This window comes from Malaclemys terrapin, chromosome 2 (assembly GCF_027887155.1).
Source record: "Malaclemys terrapin pileata isolate rMalTer1 chromosome 2, rMalTer1.hap1, whole genome shotgun sequence".
NCBI lineage: Eukaryota > Metazoa > Chordata > Testudines > Emydidae > Malaclemys > Malaclemys terrapin.
In genome coordinates, this window is record NC_071506.1 from 230,729,315 (window position 1) to 230,746,906 (window position 17,592).

Genomic DNA, 17,592 nt, shown 5'->3' on the forward strand with positions numbered 1-17,592 from the left:
TTATTAAACTAAAAGGATCATAAAGTAGACAGACAAATATATATGAATGCCTTGATTTATGTTATAATTTTTATCTGTGCTTATTCTGTGTTGTTTAGGACAAAGAATCATAACTGCTATTGCATTAGAAAAGAGCACTTAGACCTTTTCAAATGTCAAAAGGTTCCCATAACACACCTCATTATTGCATTATCTATTTTAGGTTTGTTTTAAATATTCCTTCCATAAATTCATTTCATTCTCATGTATTTTAATAATACCTTTAAGTTTCGAAACTGCTACATGGCTCTTAAAACTACAAACTCCATCATGATGAATGTAAATCTTTGAAGGATGGATACATTTTCTGCAGTATTCACAATCATAAATCCTATTTTTCTAAAGTAACTTGAAGCATAAATTATCAAGTATTATCATTATCATCTATTTCAGATTGTACAGTAATATACAGGAAATTTAGCCACATTTACACTGTTTGCAAAATATCAAAACAATTTTACCTTTTATTCTAAAGAGCCCAAACTAGTCATTCTATGCTTATTTCAGTTTCTTACAAGCTTTTGGGATTTCAAGTCCCAAACCACTTAGTCATAGAAAATAAAAACTCACATCTTCCTGAAATTAGGAGTATAAGAATCTCATATGAGGATTCAAATTAGCATCAGTAAATGCATCTGTAGTTTTCCTATCACTGCATCATCCGAATGCTTCTAAAATAGCTACATCTGGCCCATTCCTATTATTTAGCCAAATGTCCCATTACACCAAGAAAGCACACCTTATATAAAATCCCTACAGGTTGCAATGACTGAAAAACCGCTTAATACTGTGCATACAGACATGAGCTCTTCCACCTGTGCAGTGGGTAGCAAAACATCTCCCACTGTGACACCCCAGTGTAGGGTTTAATTACCCAGTTAACCTTAACGAGCATATAATTTACTATTCACCTTCCACCGGCCTAGAAATTATTTTTGTCAGCTCTTGAACTTTCATGAAAACCTGGCTGTTGTATTAATATTGTTGCTGGATAGGGCACTGCAGAGCACAGTGACAGCCGCTGCTGAAGAGGGAGGGAGGCAGTCAGAAAGATTTCCCTCCCAGTACAAAGTATATTATTAAAACAAACTTCTCATTATGTATCTTCTCTCCAAAGAAATAAAAATGTGTTGGGGAATAATTGTCTCCAGCACTAGATCCTCATCCCCTCCACACACACACACCCTCCCTCCACACCATCAGCACCACCCTAACATCAAACAGCCATGCAAATAGCCCACCAGGCTTGACCCAACCGAGAGCTGAAGTTCTGACAGCCCAGTGAAAGGGTCCTAAAAATCCAGCTGGCTTGGCAGAGGGGAGAGCCCAGGGACCGCCTGCCAGGGCGCAGCTGGAGAGGGGGCAGCAGGGAAGAGCTAGCCCTCGGCTCTCAAGACTGATGGATCAGAGGTTTTTGCAACCTGGCTAACAGGAGCCACCCAGCACTGAGCCCCCGCCGTTCCCTGGCATCGATGCCACTCACCTTCCCTGCCGCTGCCTCTTACCGCTCCGCTCCCGGGCTGCAACTTCCAGCCCTTCCCCAAACTGCCATCTTCCAAGGGCGCGGGAGGGGACGGGGAAGGGAAAGTTGCCGCGGCTGCTGGGGGCTAGCTGGGCATGGCCCGGGCGGCGCGCGGCGCGCAGGCAGCAGCCGGAGCTGGCTCTCTGTGTGCGGGGCTGAGGGGCGGCAGCGCGCGAGGAGGGAGGGAGGCAGCCGCGGCTGCAACCAGCGAGGGGCTGAGCGATGTGAGCGCAGCCCGTGGCGACACTAGGAGGATTTGCTAAAAATAGCCCCTCGCTACCGGGAGGAGGAGAGGCCGGCGGGCTGAGCCAACCCGCCCCGCCGCTGGGGGGGCGAGCGCACGGACGGGGAAGGGAGGGGAGAGGTCGGGGAGCCCGGCCCGGGGGGGATGTGCCAAGGGGGGAAGGGAAGAGGCGCCCTCGGGGGCTAGGGCTGTGCAGAGGGGGCGGATGCCCGGTGCCTGGTTTTCTTGCCAGGAGAGCTGGGTCCCCGGGCGTGCAGCTCTGGCTAAAGCCCGGGGGTGGGGTTGTTCTGTGGGGGTCCTTGGCTGGAGGCACAGCCCAGTGTAGCAGGCTGCTCCCGAAATACAGTGCCCGTCCCTCCCATAGCCCCTGGGGTGTGGGCCTGCCTAGCCCTGCGCTCTGCAGCGCCCAGGGGACACCCGGGTGTACCTAAGGAAAGTGGCAGAGCTGAGGGCAGGTGCACTGGGAATGGAGCCCCTTCTTTGGGATCTCATCCCATCTTCCCACACCAGCCTTCACACTAGACCCTGTAAAGGAAAGGGAGGGCACTGACCCAAGTGCCACAAAGTTCTCATTAACCTCCCCTGGGAACCTGATTTATCTTGGCTTTTTATTATTGTTTTTTAAATCCGCCCTTCTCTTTGGTGAAGTCTGACACTCCATTACCCGCTGGTTTTGTCTATGCTGCACTTTCTCTTCATGTATGCCTTGGTGGTGGTACCCACAATGAGAGCGCTAATGTAACAAGGCACCAGCAGCCACCCGGCTTTCCCCTACTGCTGTATGTAGACCTGAACTTTGCAGGATTACATGGCATGATTTGCAACGCTGGCAGCTGGCCCACATTAGCACTTTCACTAGTGCCGCAACTGGTGGAGCTGTGACAGTGGGACATTTTAGGGTTAGAGCGTAATGAAGACACCAGTTGCCGAAGGAGAAGTCACCTCCTGGGTGGCATCTTCCACTGGTTCTATCCATCTCTGACTTTCTAGTTATGAAAGAAGCACCCATCTTAACCAGCTACTTTGCCTTCCACTACAGAGTAGATAACTTCACTCCCCTGGGCCTTTAAGCCTGTAGATCTTTTCACCTACCACTTTTGCCTCCTTTTCTCAGGCTCAACTTTATTCTTTCTGCCAAACTGGTATGTTTGGAACAGTCTTACTATCTTCATCCACAAGATGCCTCTCTTCCTCAAAAACTTTTCTTAAATCTCTTCTCTTCTAATAATTAATAATCCCCACAGCCTCCCTCTCCTAAAATATTGTCCTACGAGCTCTTCAGAGGAGGGAATGTGTTTTATTTATATTTATATCTTAGCCTCTCTTTTGCCAAGAAGAAAAGCAAGCTTCTACTTTTTATTTCTTCCCTTGCAGGAGAAGGATAGCCTCAAAGCAGTTTGGTCCTCAAAAATTTGAACAATCCAAAAGCTCCTCAGATTTTTCACTAGCCTCAGCCCCAATACAGGCTTTGGCATTTTAATTTGGATTTATATTTGTTTGGTTTATTTCACTGAGGAATTCTCAAGTTCCTGGGAAACACATTTTATCTACATATTCATGTTGATGATTAGAAGAGAAGTTTCATCTATTTTGGTTGTTTATATTTGATTAAGAAAACATTTATTCTTGTTTTCTTGTAGCTTGTTTTCAGTTTTTTTCTTTCTGTGGCAAAAATGTTAAAAGCTTCTTGCTGTACCTTATTCTTGTTTTTGTCTCTGATTCTGGCTTAGAATTGGTTCAGACTATGAGGTAACCCCTAGTTGTAGAGAAGGGGAATTTGAGCTTTTTGGCATGAATGTCTATCACATACACACAGCCCTCCAGTGAAGCTCCCCTGGCTGGACACTCAGCAGGCTGGGGCCAACCTCAGCTGAGTTCTGTATGCTCTTTTAGCTTCCTGAGCAGAAGCCAGGCACTGTCTCTCATTCTGGGTCCCTAGACAGACACTCAGGATACAGATCCTTTTCTAGTACCCCCTTCTGAGAGTTGAGATCCCCACAGTTGGGGTGAAACAGGTGCCGGGGCTCAAGCAATTAGCAATTTTTTTACATTAATTGATGCAGCAAGCCCAGATGTGCCGGGGCTATGCTGCCAAGCATAGAGGGGCTGGGGCTCAGTCCTGGCAAACCCTGGCACAAATTAAGCACTAGTCCATCTGCCCAGACCCTATATCAAGAGCTGGCTTGTAAGAGATGCTATTCCAGCACATCCCTTCATAGAGGGCCATGGCAATACAGCAGCTCTCTGCCTCAGCTTCCCCACATGGTCCTCAGCCCACATTCGCTGTAGATGTGACTTAGCCCTCCAGTCAATTTACTTCAGGGAGTTCAAACTCAGCTGGGGTAACTGAGGCTATGTCTACACTGTGCACCTTATAGCAGCACAGCTATGCCACTACAGCAGTGCCACTGTAAGTTATGCAGTGTAGCCGCTCTTTGTTGGCAGGAGAGAGCTCTCCTGTTGACAAAATAAAACCACCCCCAACAAGGGGTGGTAGCTTTGTCAGCTGGAGAGCATCTCCTACCGACAAAGTGCTGTCCACACCAGTGCTTTTCATCAGTAAAACTTTCGTCAGTCAAGGGAGTGTTTTTTTCACACCCCGACCAACAAAAGTTTTAGCGACGAAAGTGCAGTGTAGACATAGCCTGAGTCTTTTATTCAAAATTCAGCAGTGGTTTCACATGAATAGAGTTTGTGATAGTGTTCCACCTAGCATTTCAGCTATTTGTTTCCCATCAGTTATGACGTCTCCATTAAGAGATCTAAGAGGAGCAGTCTCCTTGACTGAAGGACCTGTTGCTTTCTTGATTTCATCTTACATACCTCTTAGATCTCCAATCTCAAAGGACTTTTGTATCTTCTCGCACAGATTGAGACAGTATGACGCAGCATATTGCTTTGCTTTTCATTGCAATGTGCTCTTGGCCATGCTAAGGTTAGCAAATGCCGCAGGAGAGGGGTTCATGTTGTTGTGGAGATATGCTGTGCATTTTGCTTCAACTACTGGAAGCATATAGTCAGAGTATGTTGCAAACCAGTCTGTATCTTCTACAGTCTTTTTACTAAAAGCTAAGGTTGCAGATGTATGGATATTCATTCTGAGTGTGTTCCATGCTGCATCGGATTTCAGGGGAAGTACAGTCGATGACAAAGCTTCCCTGAAATTCATAGTGAATTAGAGACATCTTCCTTCATCTTTTGTGTTGTTGATGTTAATGTGTGGGCAACAGCTTTGTTTGACATTTTGGGATTTCAATAGTGAGAGCCTTAGTTTTCAGCATACAAGTGTGCCGTCTGTGTCACAGTCTGCACTGTGAAAACTAAGAGTATGGAGAAGATCCTGTGTTTTCTGCAGGGGGCAATTAAATCCAGTTGGTGCCAGTGTCCAGATCTGCACTGTTTCCATGAGACCTTCCAGCGGTGACAGCCTTGGAAGTAGGTATTGGTAATGCACAGTCCTTGCGGAGTGCAGCATTCCAGGAGCCTTTGCCCATTGTTGTTCATTTTCCCACCTCTCTGGTGGACAATGCATAGTGCCCATATCTCATGATCTGAGCCAACTCTAGCATTGAAAGCTTCCAGTAGATACAGTTGCTCACTCGATGGTAGCTTATTGATAATGCTGTCAAGTTGCTGATAGAACAAGTCCTTCTCTTTAGAAATGAAGGAAAGTGGTAGGGCACATGCACTGACAATATTGGGAAAGCCATCTGTAGTAAATATTTTTAGTGACATGATATGTTCTGATGTTGCAACAGAACTTTAGAACATGAGTGCTAATGAGTATTTTGAATGCAAAATACACCCTGTGTTCACAGTGGTCTTTCTCCATGCCAGAAAAAAGTACAATGCATCTTGTGTATAGACCCTGTGTCAGCTACTCTCGTTTCAGAGAGAGTGGCTACATAAATGTCTAACTTCTCCAGCTCTCTATCGATGTTGACAGACTTTCTAGAGTTATTGACCTCCTCTAGATAATTATAATTTGACACACCAGTGAACATTGTCTTCACATTCCAACAAGCAACTTTGAAGAGGGAGACCAACGTATACAAACCTTTGGCATGTACGTCCAGGTAGAAAAAATAAAGAGCCAGATGCTTGCCTTAGGATCAAAGCCCTCCCTTTTGTGGTACTGATTTACCCATAAGCTTGGAGACCAAGATTTGGAAGTCAGCATGGCTGCAGGAGATGCTGGAGGACAGGGTTGAGTTGCAGTGCCAAATACCTGACATTTTCTCTGCAGTGGATTTGATTCAGGGTTTTCTCCCCTAGCCTTTGTTCAGCCAAGAACTACCTGCTGTAAGGCAGCAGCACCAGATGGAGTCATTCCTTTGTGGATATTGTTTTTCATTCCAATGGGTATCTGGTAGGGGGTTCATGGTTTAGTTGCCGAGCGCCTGACCCATGGCAGGTTGTACTGGGTTACGTGGTACCAGTGGCAGACTTACATGCTGACCTTATTTGAAAATAGACACAACAGACAAGGAATTAAGGGGAAAGGTATATAACAGAGTGAACAGATGCAAATGCAAATGTCATGTTAGTTCCACAATTTCTGTTGTTGCTTTCTTTCAGTGTTCTTGTGTTGTTTTGTTTGTGTTTATTTATTTATTGGGGGGAAGGGGTTGGGAGGGGTATTAGCTGAACAGTGAGTCTAAGAAGTCGGGACAAGGAAGATAGGGGAAAAGAAAAGAATGATAGAAGGGAGCATGGAGATAGGTGGAGTGATGCGCTTAAATAATCAGTGTCTACAGGATCCTGCGTGACTCCGTCGCTCTGCTCCTGCTGGTTCAGTTTCAAGAAGGCCCCTTCCAGAATTTTTTCATCCACGATATCACATGGCTGGGAGGAGTGGTGGGTTGATATGGGGCATGGTGTCCCTGGAGAGGGACTGTCCCCTGCATAATTCAGTGTCTTAGAGTGAGGGGTATCCCTAGCTCGGTCATGGCTCCCCCTGCCAAGTAGGAGCTGTTAACTGCTGCAGCTGTTTGTCATTGCTCCTGCTGGCTCAGGCACAACTTCCATTGGCTTGGTAGTGGTGCCTGGGTAAGGGCGGGGTTGCAGGATGTTTCTCAGGAGTAGAGCTGGCTGGAAATTTTCTGACAAAACTGATTTGTAAAAACAAACTTGTCACTGAAAAATATTGTTTTTGAGAAACCTTTCATGAGAAGATTTCTCAGATCTAAGATTGACTTTCACATGAGCAAGAGAACCAACCCTATGGTAAGAGCACTCACCTGGGCTGTGGGAGACTCAGGATCAAGTCCCTGATTTGCCTCATTAGGTGCGAGGACTGTAGCCTGGGCCTCCTTCATGTCAGCTGAGTGACCTGACCACTGGGCTATAGAATCAGTTTTGCTGTAGCCCAGTGAGTATTTAATTACTTATTCAAGTGGAACAGCTCCAACATGAGAGCTTGACTCTATAGGCTGGTGGATGGGGCACTCAGATGGCAAATAGGAGACCCAGGTTCAAGTTGCTGCTCTGAATAAGGGTCTCCCACAACACAGGTGAATGCCCTACCCACTGAGCTATTGGCTATTCTTGGGTTGCTCTTGCCCTCATTTTCAAAAAGTCTTGCTTTCATTCTGATGTAGAACCACACATTTTGAAACTTCAAAAAAATTGTGAAATTCTTGTTTTCCAGCCAGGCTTACTAAGTAGCATTAGAGTTCTGAGCTGTTTAAATAGCTCCCCACATATGGCTCCAGTTTGTAAGGCAATTTGGTATGAACACTAGTACTTTACAAATTCATATATATTATTATAAGTTGATGTGGATAATGAAAATGAAGTAATTGGAATAAAAAATTGTCATGTGATCAAGTTCTGTTTGGAAAATAAGGATTTCAGCTCCCCTTTGGAACTCACCTACAACCACCAACATAATATTATTTACTGAAGATAATCAGTTCCATTTACATTTTATCTTGAAAGGAATAATGTTTGTGTGACAGCGAGTGAAGGAAGGAACAAGCCGTCAGCTCTGTTTTTTGTGATTACTGCCCACAAATCTTATCACTTTACTTTTCAAAAATATTCTTATAAAAATATTAGTACTAATAGTACAGTATGCATATGTTGTTAGAGTATAAATAGGGCAGCTCAAACTTTGTAGTCTCACAAGCTTGCTAAGGGCCCAATCCAATGACTTCAGTAAGATTTGAGGATGCTGCACAAACAGGAAGCACTCAGCACATGCAGGACTGGGCAATATATTAAAGGCCTAATCAAAGGACGTATTAAGCACCCTCTTCTCTCACTGAATCCAATGGGAGTTATGGACCTCAGCACCTTGCATCATCAAACTCTCAGTTTTCAAATGTCTGTTGAAAAGGAGTTCCTTTTTATGTTGCATTGTGCCACCATTCTAGTGAAGGTACAAAACATCACTTTCAGATTGTTCATACAGTGGCCACAAGGTGTCTGCTGCCTTTAACTCCTTACAAGATTTCTTTTTATTACATGAAGTTTTAAAGAGGAAATTCATCAGACAAGAAAAACAAAAACACACTTTTAGTCTGTACTAGAAACAGGCCTACACTTAAGTAGTTCCTGAGTTCCAAAAGCTAATACCAATAAATGCCAAAACTTATATACCATATTGCCATCAAACAGGGGTACTATGTTTAATAGCACCAATAGTTTAACATGCAATGCATCACAAACTCAAAGCTACAATAAAAAGCAGGCTACAAACAATTCTTAGAGATCCCAAAAAATGTTGAAGATGTCTGACAAATGCAGGCACAAATAGCTGAGAGGAGGCCAAAAAACTAAAGACTCTGAAAGAAAGATCAAGATCAAAATTAACAAAGGATGTCTTTTACTTTTACAGAAATCTCATTGATATTTGAACTATTTAAATATTGCATAACTTTGTGTGGTTCACTGTGTAGTTTTTGACTTTTTGTCACAATTACTATCTCTCTGCTATAAGAGTTCAGTTTTCAATTCAGTGAATATTCCTGGACAAGAACCTCTGATTCAGCTTTTATCAGCCTTCTGTATACAATATCTTCTACACACTAAACTGAATAATGGTGTAGAGGTCACACGTCCTCATTGTACTGCATGAGTGCCCAGTTTCTGAAAGATTTCACAAAATGTAATAGGCACTTTAGATTAAAAATATATATATATATATATGCCCCATTGAATACCACCTATTCAGCTGGACTAAAACATTCAGTGTGTGTATGTGTGTGAGAGAGAGATGCAGATTCAGAATTATGTTTTTGTTCATGCTAACCCTTGTGTCATAACTATAAAGGGAAGGGTAACAGCCCTCCTGTGTACAATACTATAAAATCCCTCCTGGCCAGAGACTCCAAAATCCTTTTACCTGTAAAGGGTTAAGAAGCTCAGGTAACCTGGCTGACACCTGACCCAAAGGACCAATAAGGGGACAAGATACTTTCAAATCTTGGTGGGGGGAAGGCTTTTGTTTGTGCTCTTTGTTTTGGGGGGAGTTCGCTCTTGGGACTAAGAGGGACCAGACATCAATCCAGGCTCTCCAAATCTTTCTGAACAAGTCTCTCATATTTCAAACTTGTAAGTACAGCCAGGCAAGGCGTGTTAGTTTTATCTTTGTTTTCTCAACTTGTAAATGTACCTTTTGCTAGGGTGTTTACCTCTGTTTGCTGTAACTTTGAACCTAAGGCTAGAGGGGAGTCCTCTGGGCTCTTTAAGTTTGATTACCCTGTAAAGTTATTTTCCATCCTGATTTTACAGAGATGATGTTGACCTTTTTCTTTAATTAAAAACAGTTTTTAATAACCTGATTGATTTTTCCTTGTTTTAAGATCCAAGGGGTTTGGATCTGTATTCACCAGGGAATTGGTGAAGAGTCTCTCAAGGCTACCCAGGGAAGGGAATTAGCACATTGGGAGTGGTGGCAGCGGACCAGATCTAAGCTGGTAGTTAAGCTTAGAAGTTTTCATGCAGGCCCCCACATCTGTACCCTAAAGTTCAGAGTGGGGAAGGAGCCTTGACACCTTGAGTAACACTGTATTATGCATTGAAGGTTATAAAATAAAATGTTATAATACTGTTTCATATACCTATACTGTGTGCAGCTGATAGCTGCTTTGTGTGCATGTGTGTGAGATTTTACCTCAACAATTATTAAAATTCCTAGAAGAGGAGGTTTAGGGTTACATGAAAATTCACCTTGTGAGTAAGCTTTGATGTCTAAGAGATTTTAAACTTTTTCCATTGCACTGAATTACAGTACTCGAATTATAGGAGAATAGAGAATCCATTCTCTCTGTATCCCTGTCTTTTTCTTGTCAGGCAGCTGAACTATGAGCCCAATTTGGAGGTCCTTTATTCAGGAAATAATTCTATTGAGGAGGTGCAAATGTGAGTACAAATGTAAGGTCTTCAGCAGGGAGTTCATTAAGGAAAAATAAATACCAGTAAATAAGCAATCGGGTTGTTAAACTCACATTTTCCCTGTACATAGTCTGTTCAGATGAAACAAGTGTATATTACTCTATTCATAAGTAATAAAAACGAGATTAAAAGCTCGAAAGCTGACTTCAAATAAAACTCCGATGGATTCACTGGTGAGCTTTTAGAGAAAATATAGTTTTATTGATTTTGATGTTTCTTTTTATTTACATTTATAAAAGGCTCTTTAGACATCCATCTATGCATTGAGTGTCCATCCCATATGTTAAAAATGTATATACAAAAATATATACACAAATAATCACACAACCTAAAAGTGTGCCTATCCCATCCTGACAGATAAATGTTCACCAGCACATATATAAAATAAAATCAAACTTCTCTGGTCCTTAACTCACTCTCCCACCCCAATAAACAAGTCTGGGCACCTAGATTCCAAATGTTTTTGATGAAAGATCAGTTGCCCATTGTACTAACATGGCACATTTTACCCCTGTTGCTAAAACCCAGCAAAGACTTTCTTAATATTGTTAATGCTGATCTCACTTTCACAACGTGATTGTAAGATACTGTCAAAAATACTTGCTAGCAGACTACAAAAAGATATAGGCACCATAACCCCTCAAGAGTCAACGGGATTAATAATGAAAATATTTGAAGCTGACTGCATTAGAACCCTATTGGTTAGAAAGGAGCTGTTCTCATGTATTGCTTTACATCGCCATGACTAAAGCGTTTGATAGTGTTGAATTGAATCATCTTTTTAATACAGTATAGAAATATACACATTTAATACAATACTAGAAAAATGGATTTTTATGCCAATTGTATTGTGTGTGTCCAAACACTATACAATAACCAACAGGAATCCAAACCCACCAGTTCAGCTATTTCAAATTCTTTGAAGTTAACTAGAGGCAAAAGGCAAGGTCTCTCCTTTCTCCTAATATTGTTATTGTGACCCTTGAATTTTTGGAAACAACCATATAAATAACCTTCAAATTCAAGCTGTGATGGTAGGAGAATACTCCAATTACATTTGCCCTAATACCTTTGTGACATTTAAAAAAAAATAAAAAACACTATTGAAAACCATTATGTGTCCAAGTTTTGTGCCAAAGAGACCACATAAAAAATTAACAGAAGAGGGCGTGGAATTATAAATTACCTTTAACAATGTCCTATGGAAAGATATTAATAAGAACATATATAAAGCCTTCACTAACATAGGCAGCAGGGACCTATCTGATTCAAAATCCTAATGTAACAGTATAAGTCAATTTTGCTTTTAGAAGACACTGAAGGCAAAATTAATCGACTCGGACAACCAGTGGAGATGTAGTACTAGTCCTAGGTGCTTACACCAACTCTTTAAAGTATAGGTGGATAGAATTAGGCAGTAAATCTACATTTAAGCATCTAAATAAACATGGTCTGTCCCAGCTGGTGACTTCACAGTTCCTTTTAACTTCAGTAGGAGCTATGAGTGCTCAGCATCTCTAAAATCAGGCCACTTGTATATAGGTGCCTAAAAGTGGAATTGGAATTCAACTCAGTGAAGAGCAGCTCCTGGTTCCAGAGGGCCCCTGCCATGGATTCCACCCTCTCAAGAGCTGATGTCAGGGAGACAAAGGTTAAGGTAGAGGAAGGTGGTATACTCTCCCCTCCTCAATGGTAGGGCAGCCTCCAAATAACCTCACATGCCACAGAAGTGATGTCAGAAAGCCTGGAGAAGGGATGTTTTTTTACATTTCCCCTGCCCAGGGGAGAGCATAGGTTGGCTCCAGATGGACTCTAGCAACAACCTGACCCTGGGGAGTGGGGATAGATGCAGGGAATTATAGTCTCCTTCTCCGCAGCGGGGAGTGGGTGCCTGCTTCCAGAACACATACATCTTTCCAATTTACAAACAGTGAGGTGGGGCTTTTGGATTTTGTAGAGTTTGGATACCTCTGCATCTGTATAACTTAATTAAAATCTTGTCTATGCTGAATGACCATGTGTGAGCCTAAGAGCCCCTCAATGCCAGCTGGCAAAGGGTTCACTGCTATGTAACAGCAACACCTATCTGGCCTGACCAACTCACTACACCTAGCACAGCTGTCATGGTATTTATCTACAAAGAATATTGTGTAAGATATCAAATGAATACTTATGTCATGTTGGTCATCATGATAATTGTGTGATGTATGTACAGAAAACAATTAAATACTTGTGTGTTTATACTGAATATATGTTTAAACCAAGCAAACCAAGGAGGGTTGATAAGCAAAGGTTTCCCAGACAAAGGAATGTTGACTTCTCTGTCTGCCCAAGTCTTAAATGTGCATGGAGCAGGGTTAGCCAGAGATAGTGGGAATTGTATTTGCATATTGAGTCAACACGAAAATCAAATCATTCCTCTCCCACTGCATTGTATAGGGACCCTGGGTGCATAAGTCAGGGTTGTGAATTCCACTAGGAGGCAGGGTGCCTGAAAGATAGATATTGCATTGCTCAGCATTGCAACACTTAAGGGCTTGTCTACACATACAGTGCTGCAGCAGTGCAGCTGCATCACTTTAGCGCTTAGTGAAGATGATACTATGCTGATGGGAGAGCTCCTCCCGTCAGCATAGTTAATCGATGTCTGTGAGAGGCAGTAGCTACGTCCATCAACTCTCCTGTCAACATAGCGCTGGCTACACCGGGGATTAGATCAGTATAGCTACCTCACTCAGGGCCATGGATTTTTCATACCTCTAAGCGATGTAGTTGCACCAATGTAAGTTTGCAGTGTAGACCTGGCCTAAGTCCCCTTGTGAATAAGCGGGGCTGAAGTACCAATAAGTACCAATAAGTGGGGCTGAAACTGTAAAGAGATTTTCTCTTTCCTAACAGTCCACATCACAATCATATTTGTTGAACACTATGGCTTAGACTGTAGAATTAGCCAATAAATACGCCAGTGCCAAATCTATGATTTCTATAAGCACTTCTGAAGTCATTCATCTTTTTTGTTTGTTTTAAACACACACAGAGGAGGTTTCTCAGGAGAGCAAACATTTTGTAATAAATTGTTTATAACAAGAACTCATAGATTGAATGGTTTAAAAGGAAACAGAATATCAAGCAGAATTTATTTACACACAGGGTGGTTGAACATTAAATAAACTTCTGAAGTCAATAATAGACAAAGGGAACGTGCTATAAATCAGTTTGATCAGTTGAGCAAATCAGAAGAGATTAGCATGTGGTACATTTTAGCAATTGTAGATAGGTTGATTTGTATATTTCTTAAGAGGTCAGTGGTCTTCTTCCCCTTAAATATTCCTTTGTAAAAAGTGAATTGATTGAAAGGAGGATGACTGAGAGCATATAACCCCACGTTCAGCCTTTGTAAGGAAACTCCAAGGTGCAAGATGTCAGTCCATGTTTCAAAACAGTATTTGAGTAGAGTATAAATGAACTAAGTCTGTTGTTTCCCCAAATGAGGCAATAAATGCTGATGTCTTGAGAAACATAGAAACAGTACATTTGTTTTCACATTTGTGAAGTGGTAAGCATTTAATTGCATGCATGTAATTAGGGCTAAGTGAATGGTCTGTAACCAAAACAAAATGAAAAAAAAATCCCCAAAAATCCCTCCCTCCAAAATTCAAGGGCTTTAGTTGTCTGAGCCAAGATAGAACTTCATAAATATTTCTGAATGTTTTATGATCTTTAGGAATGAGCATGAGTGCATTCCTTTCCTAGTTATATAACACTATCACTTCTATGAAGGTAGAAAGTACAAAACTTCAATGCTACAAAAAGCATAGTCTAACTGCCCACAATGTTCCAGTTTTGGAGCTCAATTCTCCAATGCACAGAGCACTTTAGCCGTAATCCAGCAAAGGACTTAATCGCCCACTTAATTTTAAGCACATAAGTAGTCCCATTGACTTCAATGCAACCTGACCCTCAAACTATTGTCCTACTCCTCAGGATGTAGCCAACTACTTTTAGCTATTTAGCTATTTTTTAAAATGTCTGATATAAATACTTCAGCTAAATAATAGGACCACATTGTGAGACCTTGATGCTATATATCATTGATGACCCCCCTATTTCCCTATCTCTGTTAAATGGTTGAATTATACTTATCTATCTATTTCACTGGGTTGTTGTGGAACAAAATTCATTAATACTAGACCGTGGCCAATCATACATGAATTGTGCAAGGATTGGGAAAAGTATGTAAGGATCCTTCCCCCTGCCCATCCCTGTTCAGGGACCTGTCCAGGAATAATTCAGATGTTAGAGAGTATTGTTAGCACTTTTTATAAGTAGTGGTGACCCTAGCTTTACAAAAAACGAGGTGGGGTGATTGCAGGGCTCCACCCACTCTTCCGGCACTTGATAACAGAACTGGACTGGTGCAGGTGGGTGGGCACGTGCTACTCTCATTTAAACTGAAGCAGTGATGTTGCTCCAGTATTTGCTCCCCAAGAGTCCCAATGACAATTCTAGCTGTCTCAGCCAGAGTCTTTCTTGGGTTCCACAACAATGTGACCCCTTCGTCATGGTTACAGGGAGACCTGCACTTTAGACCCCTTTTAGTCCTTCTCCAGTGCAGTCCTTTGGAGTTATATTTTGCTACCTTGTTGGGTGGAACCACCTGGTCCTACTACTTTTATACTGGATCTTTAGGCTGAAGTTTCTTGTTTACCAACCATGTTAACCTGACAGGCCCAAATATGTTTGGCACCTGTAAGCCCTTTTCCTCCAGGAGCATGCCACAGTAGCTGATTAAAGTGACTCAGAAACAACTTCTTCAAAACACAGCATTATTTATTCATCCAGAGGTACATAGCAAGCAGAGCAAAAGGTAAAAACAATCTTTAAGATTTTAGCATGCCTTTTGACCAGGCCTGGGAACAGTAAACCTTTCCAGCCTGGTTAGAGACAGGTAGGAACATTCTACAATTAATAGTTCCCCCCATTATTCCCTTAGGGAGTCTTCTCTGAGTCTTTGTTTAACTTCCTGTTTGCTTCCACACCTTCCTCAACAGCTCCCGACAACCTCCTTTGATTTAACTCTAAGTAGCCAGGTAGGATAATATCAAACAGGTAAACTGAATAGCGTATCATACTCATAAACAGTACCGCAGATATCTCCCTCCTGCTCCCCACTCCTCTTCACATCCTTCTCCCCGCCATCCGTTGACTTTTTAGCATAGGCAATGGTTTAAAATCCATCACCTGGTCTGTAATCTTCTCAAACAGTTTGATATTGTCAGATGATGCACATGGTTATTATTAATTAATTATTATTATTATGTATAGTTACAGATCTGGCATGATATATGGGGGCTAATATATTATTCCAGCATCTGTGTACATCACGAAGCTTCCTCCTTCTCTTTTTGCTGTTTCACTCACTGTTATTTGCTTTCTTGCTGTCTATCCATCCATGCATAATATGACACATTTTCAACTGTAATCTCAGTATGAAAACACTCAGAGCTTTAAAACTTTCATACATCTCCAGAGCACTGTAGGTTACTTTTACTTCAGACTATGCTCAGATGACTGTCATGAAGAATATTAAAGTGAAACATCAAATGCTGTAAGTATCAGGAGCTGCACATGGTAGATGCAAGATTCAATGCACAAAGTAACTCCCTCTTAATAAACAAGCAACGTTCATTGTAAGGAAAATTTCCCTGCATATGAAATGTAACTGCCAACCATCCACATCCTACACATAACTGTCATAAAGGATGTCTAAATCTGTCCTTGTTTATAATATGTGTTGTGACAAGATTTGACAGTTTCTGAAAGAGCTATAATTGCTACCTAAACATCCAGCATTTTGTCAACTGCGATCATAGTTAGGGAAAGCATTTATTTCACTTAAACACACACACACACACCAATTTTTTTTCCTTCCTGGAAGATCACAAATTTTTTCTCTTCTCATTAGTGGTTGCAAGTCAGTTTTTTTTTTCTTTGCAGTACTTTTCCAGTGAAGGAAGTTGGAACTTTTAAAAGAGAAATCCAAAATGAGCAGAAACTAATATCAATTAAAAACATTTAAGAGGTACTTCTACAAAGATATTGGTATTTCTGACAGTTAATTGGTGCCTTTTGACCTGAGGAGCTGATTAAGACAGGTACTATGCTGCCTATCACAGGAGCAAGGGTGAGAATGGGGAAATAATGTCTCAGTATTTGCCATTTTGATACACTTGAACGACAGTTATGGAGCAAACCCATGAGGGTTTGGGGCGGGATTTGGTGTTTTTCCCCCCACTTACCAGTAGATTATGATACTGTTGTATAAGTTTTACTCAAATGTGAAGAGTTATTCTACATACATATACATTGCTACGGGGTTGAAAGTTGTTATTGCAGGAGGCAGGATGTTCCTGCTTAAGGAACTGTGGTGTGCCTCGCATGCAGTAGTTTTCTACATAGATGAGACTTCTATTAATCTAAAGCTGATAAACTTTCATTCCATCCGAAGTCTCTGCTATTGTTAAAATTAAATCTGTTTAAAGGACAATTCTTCTACGTGCTCTAAATATGCATGCTTACTTGGATTGGATTGACATTTGATTTGCCTCATTAGTAGTGTTAGAGGTGCAAATCGGGGGTCATTTGAGCAATGGGTTCCTGAGATACTGCCTTACAAAAACCAGCATTTTACAAAATCAACAAGTCCTTAATTTTTTAATTTTTATTTGCACACTCCTGGATTTCAAACTCTGGCTTTGATGGTCCCCCCAACTGATCTCAGTCAGTTCACCTTTACCTCATGTAGTGCATGGCACCCACTGCCCCTTTCGGGAACCAATATTGAAAGTGTCATTAAAGGAAGTGTGTGACTCTCATGAATGTTATCTGCCAAACACTCATGCACCAAAGAGATTGAAATGTACATGTGTAGCAAGACTAGGTAAGAAGGTTTTTAAGCAGCCCATCAGCTCAATGGGACATGTTATCATTGAATCTGTGCTACACACAGGCACAGTAAATCTGAACCTTACCCTCAATAGAAATCTGCAGGCATGTTGCTACTATCTGCCTCTGTTATGTTTTGTTTGTTTGTTTGTTTTCTTTTTTTGAAATGTGCCCTGATAATTTATACAACAAATTTAGAGACCGCTGTTTTCTGAAAGATAATAAATTACACATGCTCTGGGCAGATATATGAGAATGATGCTGGGCATGTTGATACTTTTCCGCCTGGAGCCAGCATTAATTATCTATAGAACAGATGAAAGACAGGATAATGTAATCATGTTTCCTGAGTAATGGGATTGAGTGGGTTTATGGTCAAGGGGTTCCTGATATGCAGTCTTCTGAGGTACTCAGAGCACTTTTAGATTTTTATAACTTTTTT

General features: G+C 41.6%; 1 protein-coding gene across 1 annotated transcript in view; it reads right to left on the bottom strand.

The window, feature by feature from the left end:
• HDAC9 (histone deacetylase 9) overlaps nt 1–1,611 on the bottom strand; it is a 641,420-nt gene extending 639,809 nt beyond the window's left edge. Inside the window, exon 1 of the mRNA XM_054020255.1 lies at nt 1,523–1,611. The gene's annotated coding sequence lies outside the window, so the exon portion shown is untranslated. The remainder of the gene's footprint in view (nt 1–1,522) is intronic.
• Nucleotides 1,612–17,592: the final 15,981 nt, after the last annotated feature.